The sequence below is a fragment of the Sturnus vulgaris genome, unplaced genomic scaffold (assembly GCF_052056855.1).
Source record: "Sturnus vulgaris isolate bStuVul1 unplaced genomic scaffold, bStuVul1.hap1 Scaffold_298, whole genome shotgun sequence".
Taxonomy (NCBI): Eukaryota; Metazoa; Chordata; class Aves; order Passeriformes; family Sturnidae; genus Sturnus; species Sturnus vulgaris.
Genome location: NW_028276372.1, coordinates 374,070 through 382,510, shown reverse-complemented (window position 1 = coordinate 382,510; position 8,441 = coordinate 374,070). Strand labels below are relative to the sequence as shown.

The window sequence follows — 8,441 nt, the reverse complement described above, 5'->3', positions numbered from 1 at the left end:
AAACCATCTGCATCTGAAAGGAAGTTATGACAAAGGTTAAAGCCCTGCACAGCTCCAGAGGCCTTGTTTCTACCTAGGAAAACCATCCAGAATCCAAATATACTCTGCATTACAAATTTCAAGTCCCCAGCATTTATGCTTTTACCCCCACTCTCACACTGCGCAGCAGGGCAGAACGATCCCAGGCCAGACACGCAAACGCCTCTGACACAGGGGATGACAAACAAGGGGACGCAACAGCAAGACAAAACTCATTCAGAAGAGCGACTGCAAGCACGGAGAGAACGAGGAAGGACACGGTCGAGATGAGAGCGACGCTGACCTGATGAGGCTCAGAGAAGCCGGCAGGAACAAGACGCTAACAGGACGATTCATTCCAAGAACCGCAAAGATGGATGCACGAGAATCCTACGCTCAGAATCCACTACCTATCTTCACACTCCTGCAAGTCCTAATCCAGTACAAGGCATCTCTCCAGTGCACAGAACAAGACCTTTAAAAAAGACATCTCATCTCTCTTGAGAAGCATCCAGTCAGATTCTAATACCTGTCCAATCCCTTGGGTCAAAGGTTTGATTGTAGCAGTGCCAGGCAGAGGAAAGCAGCAATGAGAGATGCTAAGAATGATGTCAGAGTTTCCAAAAAGAACCTTGAAGGGCAAAGGGAAAAGACATGCCACACGAGACACACACTGCACGATAGACAAATGACACAACAAACACCAGGGCCGCTCTGCCCTGTGCACCTCAGCATCTTCAGATCTACACTACATATGTCCATAGGGGACTCAGCTTAGACATCCTCATCTCCAAACCTGACTCAAAAACCCCGTCCAAAGAGTCCTGACCCCACATCCCACTTCCATCCCCCCTGTGGGTGGAAGCCCTTCACTTATCTCACGGACATCAGGGGATGTGAGCCCATGGCAGGTGTGAAGGAAGGCCATCTCATCCTCTGACAATTCCGTGCTCTCAAAGCGCTGCTGTCACTGATGTCAACTGCAATTAATGAAATCAAATATTAGTGCATTATCTCAGGAGCACCATCACCCAAAACCTGACAATTTTGATGCTCACCATCTCCTGACAATGCCTGCGCCCTCGGGCCACAGGATTCGGCCACACGCAGAGCCTGACACCGTCATCACAGGCTATGCGTGGCTGAGGGGGGGACAAAGTGATGTGGCATTGCTCAACCATGAGTGGACCCACACCAATCCACCTTACCTCCTCAAATCACCATAGCTACTCACCTCTTCCTGAATGGCATGTCCAAACAGGAAAAGATCAAGGCTTCATCACAGACTCCTGGAATACTTCCTAAGTTCTCAGGACTGCAGGAAACCATCTCTCTTGGCCCATTGGTGAGGGGGGAGTCTCACCTTTATACAAGTCCAAGCCTAAAACAAACCAACAGTAATGGATGCTCAGTGTTGCACCAGAAACTCAGACCTTAAACACAGATAACTGCTTTTGTCACTGCTCACAGGGCCTGTGGGGGCCCTGCCTCCGCTGAGCAGGAGACCAAAGCTTCACGCCTGCCCCAGGGGGGCTGCAGGGAGGCCATAAAGGCCTAAAAATGCTGAGGGGCTTCAGGGGTGGCCAAGGCACAAAGCCAAGGGCCGTGGGCAAAAGGCCCTGCCCTGCTTACAGGGTGGCCTGGGGGAGCTCCATTTCCCCCCTGGCCTGCACACACTGGGGCTCTCACTGTCCTTTTATAGGGTCGCCCCGCTCTCCAGCCAGCCAAAGCAGCAACAGTGGCAAAAGGCCAAGGGCAGCAAAGCAAAGACCCAGCCCTGCTTACAGGGAGGTCACCCAGCACACACGCAGTCAGGCACCTCCCTCTCGCTCAGCCACACTCGCTCAGACACTTGGCCCCTCCGTGTTCCTCAAGACACCCGAACCTCACTCGCGGCACCTGCATCTCCCTCGGTGTCCCCATGGCCCTCAGCACAATTCACAGCTCCTGCTTCTCCCTCAGTGAAACACAGGATACCTCATCTTGAAGCCCACAAAATCCACTGCACAGTAACTCAGCTTTCCCCTGCGACAACTTCATTCTGTCCCTCAGAAATCACCTCAGATTCCGCCCTAAAACGTCCTTTCTGAATACTATAGATTAGCTCTGGTTTATCCCGAAAATATACTTTACGAAATAATTCAGCTTTTCCCTGAGAGCAGTTCATTCTGTTCCATAGAATTTGCTGGAGATACTACCTTAAACCTCTCACTAGGACAGGCCCAACTGATGAAAACCACAGCTTCAGGAAAGTATCCTACAGCACTGGATTGTCTGATGTATCAGAGCTTCCACTTTCCAAAGACTGCCACAGGCAATTATTTTATGACAAGTGGAAAAGGATTATTAAATAAAAGGAGATTATTAGCAATAAGTCAAGATGAATTTTGCGATGTCCAGTCCCTCCAGACCAATTGGCAGAGATCCTCCACCAGGTCACCAAGAAGACTTACTTGCAATTTTCAGAATACAAAGCAGCATAGATCAGTTTCACATAGGAATTAATCAACTTTTTGACAATGTTCATTCCCACAACAGAAAAATGCGAGAGGTCGCTGGCTGTCCTCAGTAAAATGGCTTCCAGAGCTTGAAAGATTAACAGCATCTGCAGGACAGAAAAGTAAGTTAATATCTGACTTGAAATTATTACCTGAGCAAACAGTAACAACCGCCATTAATAAAAAGAATAACCCCCCTCCAAGAGGAAAGCTTCCACATATGAAAGTGACATTAACTTCTAGATTCTCTCCCAAATTAATGCTTCCTCTTGGAAAAGATCACTTCTGAGAGCATGTAGTTTCAAGAAACCAATGCTTCAAGTGATGGTTGCTCCCAAGTGGAGGAAAAAAATGAAATATGCTGGAAGAAAACATTGGGGCTGTTCCAGTCTCATAATTAATTCCTTCCAGAAGAATCCAGAAACCGTACAGCACCGGGGCTGTGCCCATTACAAACATCAGCCCCTGTCAGCAATAGGATATTGAGCAAAGGCTGTCACTGAACATGACACAGACAAAAACAATACTGAAAGGCAAAGAACAGCAAGTGATGGTTAAAAAGACATGCAATGCCATACTACATTGCAAGCAGTTAGCAATGCTGCACCAGCATTCACAGTGAAAAGCTGTTGAACTCTTTGTTCATTCATCATATTCTGATGAGGACTAATCGTGCCCAGCTGAAATGAGAAAAATGAGGTCAACTTTACCAATGGCATCTGAGGAATACTGATGTATAAGAGAGGTATCTAAAAACATTTACTTTCACTAGCTTACTTTAGTTTTGCTTTTTTAACTGCTTCTATTGATCTCCTTATTTCCTAAAAGGTATTTTGATAACACTTCAAGAACCCTAACAGCCTGATTTACACAGGACTATTGGTTGTGTGTGTCACTAAAGCCAGTAACACCCACAAACAGAAAAGAGCATCTGGCACTTGGTAGGTGCTTCTGCCACTGCTACTTCCAGGAAAAAAAAACAACAAAAAAAAAAAAAAAAAACACAAACCCAAAACCATATTAGATTATTAAGAGTTATTTACACCACAAAGCATTTATTCACAGAACCGCTGAATTTTCTGAGCTGGAAAGGACCCACAAAGATCATCCAGTCCAACAATCGGCCCTGCACAGACACCCCAACAATCCCACCCTGGGCACCCCTGAGGGTATTGTCCAAACGCTCCTGGAGCTCTGGCAGCCTTGGGGGCTGTGCCCATTCCTTGGCGACCTTTTCTTGGTTCTTCTCCAGCGTGAGATTGTTGGGATTGCAGCTGCTAGTCCCTGAATTACAACCCCCATATGCAACTTATTTCACTTTCAGGCTTCCTTTCTGCATTGAGAAGTTTGAATATCTCAGCACATTCCACAGAAATTTTCACGTGTCCTTCCACGACATCGTACACGTGGGGCAACGGCAGCGTCTTGGCGACGGACACCAAGTTCTCCAGCCCTGCAAAGCCACAGTGTCACCCGGGGGCCGGCTCCGGGTAGGACACTGAGGGGCCGGGCCATGCCCCCGCCTTGCCCGGCCCAGGACCGTCCCCCGCCCCCGCCTTGCCCAGCCTGGGACCGTCCCCCCCCAGCATGCCCGGCCCGGGACCGTCCCCCCGCCGCCCATTCGTGTAGCCAAGGCTGGGGACCCCCATCCCGGCTTGCCCAGCCCCGAGGCCTGCCCCCCGTCTTGCCCAGCCCCAGGGACCGCCCCATCGGCTTGCCCGAACCCGGGCTACCTCCCCCCCCACCCGGCATGCCCGGCCTGGGGCTCTCCCCCCCGCCTTGCCCCCCCCGGGGCCCCCCGCCCCGGCTTCCCCGGACCGGGGCAACCCCTTAGGAATGCCCGGACCGGGCCCCCCGCCCTGCTTGCCTGGCAAGTCCTGCCCGGAGCCCCCCCCCCGGCTTGCCTGGACAGGGGCCCCCCCACCCTTCGGCTTGCCCGGCATGACCAGCCCGGAGCGCCCCCTCGGATTGCCTGGCTTGCCCAGCGCCGAGGCCCGCCCCCCCGTCTTGCCCAGCCCCGGGGCCCGCCCCCCCCCCAGCTGGCCCGGCGCGGGGCCCCCCCACTTCGGGGCGCCCCCTCGGCTTACCAGGCTTGCCCGGCCCGGGGCTCCCCCTCGGCTTGCCTGGCATGACCAGCCCGGAGCCCCCGCCCCGGCTTGCCCGGACAGGGCCCCCCCCCGGCTTGCCTGGACGGGGGCCCCCCCACCCTTCGGCTTGCCTTGCATGACCAGCCCGGACCGTCCCCTCGGATTGCCTGGCTTGCCCAGCGCCGAGGCCCGCCCCCCCGTCTTGCCCAGCCCCGGGGCCCGCCCCCCCCCAGCTGGCCCGGCGCGGGGCCCCACTACTTCGGCGCCCCCTCGGCTTACCAGGCTTGCCCGGCCCGGGGCTCCCCCTCGGCTTGCCTGGCATGACCAGCCCGGAGCTCCCCCCCTTCGGCTTGCCCGGCATGACCAGCCCGGAGCGTCCCCTCGGATTGCCTGGCTTGCCCAGCGCCGAGGCCCGCCCCCCCGTCTTGTTCAGCCCCAGGGACCGCCCCTTCGGCTTGCCCAGCCCCGTGGCCCGCCCCCCCCCAGCTGGCCCGGCGCGGGCCCCCCCCACTTCGGGGCGCCCCCTCGGCTTACCAGGCTTGCCCGGCCCGGGGCTCCCCCCGGCTTGTCTGGCATGACCAGCCCGGAGCCCCCGCGGGGCTTGCCCAGCCCGGAGCCCCCCCGCTTCGGCTTGCCCGGCATGACCAACCCGGAGCGTCCCCTCGGATTGCCTGGCTTGCCCAGCGCCGAGGCCCGCCCCCCCGTCTTGCAGAGCCCCGGGGCCCGCCCCCCCCCAGCTGGCCCGGCGCGGGGCCCCACTACTTCGGCGCCCCCTCGGCTTACCAGGCTTGCCCGGCCCGGGGCTCCCCCCGGCTTGCCTGGCATGACCAGCCCGGAGCCCCCGCGGGGCTTGCCCAGCCCGGAGCCCCCCCGCTTCGGCTTGCCCGGCATGACCAACCCGGAGCGTCCCCTCGGATTGCCTGGCTTGCCCAGCGCCGAGGCCCGACCCCCCGTCTTGTTCAGCCCCAGGGACCGCCCCTTCGGCTTGCCCAGCCCCGTGGCCCGCCCCCCCCCAGCTGGCCCGGCGCGGGCCCCCCCCACTTCGGGGCGCCCCCTCGGCTTACCAGGCTTGCCCGGCCCGGGGCTCCCCCCGGCTTGTCTGGCATGACCAGCCCGGAGCCCCCGCGGGGCTTGCCCAGCCCGGAGCCCCCCCGCTTCGGCTTGCCCGGCATGACCAACCCGGAGCGTCCCCTCGGATTGCCTGGCTTGCCCAGCGCCGAGGCCCGCCCCCCCCGTTTTGCCCAGCCCCGGGGCCCGCCCCCCCCCAGCTGGCCCGGCGCGGGCCCCCCCCACTTCGGGGCGCCCCCTCGGCTTACCAGGCTTGCCCGGCCCGGGGCTCCCCCCGGCTTGCCTGGCATGACCAGCCCGGAGCCCCCGCGGGGCTTGCCCAGCCCGGAGCCCCCCCGCTTCGGCTTGCCCGGCATGACCAACCCGGAGCGTCCCCTCGGATTGCCTGGCTTGCCCAGCGCCGAGGCCCGACCCCCCGTCTTGTTCAGCCCCAGGGACCGCCCCTTCGGCTTGCCCAGCCCCGTGGCCCGCCCCCCCCCAGCTGGCCCGGCGCGGGCCCCCCCCACTTCGGGGCGCCCCCTCGGCTTACCAGGCTTGCCCGGCCCGGGGCTCCCCCCGGCTTGTCTGGCATGACCAGCCCGGAGCCCCCGCGGGGCTTGCCCAGCCCGGAGCCCCCCCGCTTCGGCTTGCCCGGCATGACCAACCCGGAGCGTCCCCTCGGATTGCCTGGCTTGCCCAGCGCCGAGGCCCGCCCCCCCGTTTTGCCCAGCCCCGGGGCCCGCCCCCCCCCAGCTGGCCCGGCGCGGGCCCCCCCCACTTCGGGGCGCCCCCTCGGCTTACCAGGCTTGCCCGGCCCGGGGCTCCCCCCGGCTTGCCTGGCATGACCAGCCCGGAGCCCCCGCGGGGCTTGCCCAGCCCGGAGCCCCCCCGCTTCGGCTTGCCCGGCATGACCAACCCGGAGCGTCCCCTCGGATTGCCTGGCTTGCCCAGCGCCGAGGCCCGACCCCCCGTCTTGTTCAGCCCCAGGGACCGCCCCTTCGGCTTGCCCAGCCCCGTGGCCCGCCCCCCCCCAGCTGGCCCGGCGCGGGCCCCCCCCACTTCGGGGCGCCCCCTCGGCTTACCAGGCTTGCCCGGCCCGGGGCTCCCCCCGGCTTGCCTGGCATGACCAGCCCGGAGCCCCCGCGGGGCTTGCCCAACCCGGAGCCCCCCGGCTTCGGCTTGCCCGGCATGACCAACCCGGAGCGTCCCCTCGGATTGCCTGGCTTGCCCAGCGCCGAGGCCCGCCCCCCCGTCTTGCCCAGCCCCGGGGCCCGCCCCCCCCCAGCTGGCCCGGCGCGGGGCCCCACTACTTCGGCGCCCCCTCGGCTTACCAGGCTTGCCCGGCCCGGGGCTCCCCCTCGGCTTGCCTGGCATGACCAGCCCGGAGCTCCCCCCCTTCGGCTTGCCCGGCATGACCAGCCCGGAGCGTCCCCTCGGATTGCCTGGCTTGCCCAGCGCCGAGGCCCGCCCCCCCGTCTTGTTCAGCCCCAGGGACCGCCCCTTCGGCTTGCCCAGCCCCGTGGCCCGCCCCCCCCCAGCTGGCCCGGCGCGGGGCCCCCCCACTTCGGGGCGCCCCCTCGGCTTACCAGGCTTGCCCGGCCCGGGGCTCCCCCTCGGCTTGCCTGGCATGACCAGCCCGGAGCCCCCGCGGGGCTTGCCCAACCCGGAGCCCCCCCCCTTCGGCTTGCCCGGCATGACCAACCCGGAGCGTCCCCTCGGATTGCCTGGCTTGCCCAGCGCCGAGGCCCGCCCCCCCGTTTTGCCCAGCCCCGGGGCCCGCCCCCCCCAGCTGGCCCGGCGCGGCCCCCCCCCACTTCGGGGCGCCCCCTCGGCTTACCAGGCTTGCCCGGCCCGGGGCTCCCCCTCGGCTTGCCTGGCATGACCAGAGCAGATGAAGTAATGCTTAAATGCTTATTAGTAATTAATTCATTATTAAATAAATGTATTTATTTTCTTTTTTCCATTACAGTCCATTCTTTTCCTGGCTCATTTAGCCCTGGACTGTGCTTGTATCCAGCCTTACTATGGCTAGATGCTTCGTCTCTGAGAGGCCAAGTGCAGCAACAGCAGGAGGGAGGGAGCAGAGCTGTCTTCTCAAGGGAGTACGGGCGGGAACAAATCTCACTGAAGGAAGTTTCTCAAGATGCTCTGGCTGATGAATTAACTAACGTAGCTCAGAATGAAAGTTGATTTGGAGTCTGAGGTGCTGGTGGTGTGGGGTTTTTTTTTACCAAATCTTTTTCTCTTTGATTTTAGTTTGAACGGTTCATACCAAATGCAGATGAGATTCCTGTCAACTAACTCTAGTTATCTTAAATCTAAGTGCTCATTTTCAGCTAATTGTCTAGACACTCTCTATCATCAGCGAAGAAATAGAGGCACTTCAGGCGTGATTAATCCCATCCTAAAATAGGTGTCTAAGCTGGGATGAATTGGAAGTAGTCTTCCTCCACCAAATAGCAGGAGAGCGCTGACAACTGGTTAGACAAAGAGGAGCTAAAGACAGGTGAGATGGTCCCCCTCTTTTCTCTCTTGGTGGTTTCACTGACTTAGGAACCGAGTTAGATTTTTCAGTATTTGTGGAATAGTTTGATTGTGTGAAATAGATGCTGGTATCCAATCCACCAGATTCGAGAGTGTGTGAGGCAGAAAATAATGTACCCAGTTTCACTGGTCCTGTGCATGGACAGCCTGTGCTTTGTTAGTGTTTGTCAAATGGTAGCTGAAAAAACAAAATCTGGTGCATAAAGCGTGGCTCATATTCCGGGCTGGGATCAGCCTAGAGATCAGC

The 8,441-nt window shown here is 60.0% G+C and overlaps 1 long non-coding RNA gene across 1 annotated transcript; it reads right to left on the bottom strand.

The window, feature by feature from the left end:
* Positions 1-3,551: 3,551 nt before the first annotated feature.
* Positions 3,552-4,635, bottom strand: LOC148217785 (uncharacterized). The gene is made up of 2 exons (XR_015800754.1): positions 4,604-4,635; positions 3,552-3,969 (listed from the first exon to the last, which is right to left on the bottom strand). It is a non-coding gene; the product is annotated as an uncharacterized LOC148217785 (long non-coding RNA).
* Positions 4,636-8,441: the final 3,806 nt, after the last annotated feature.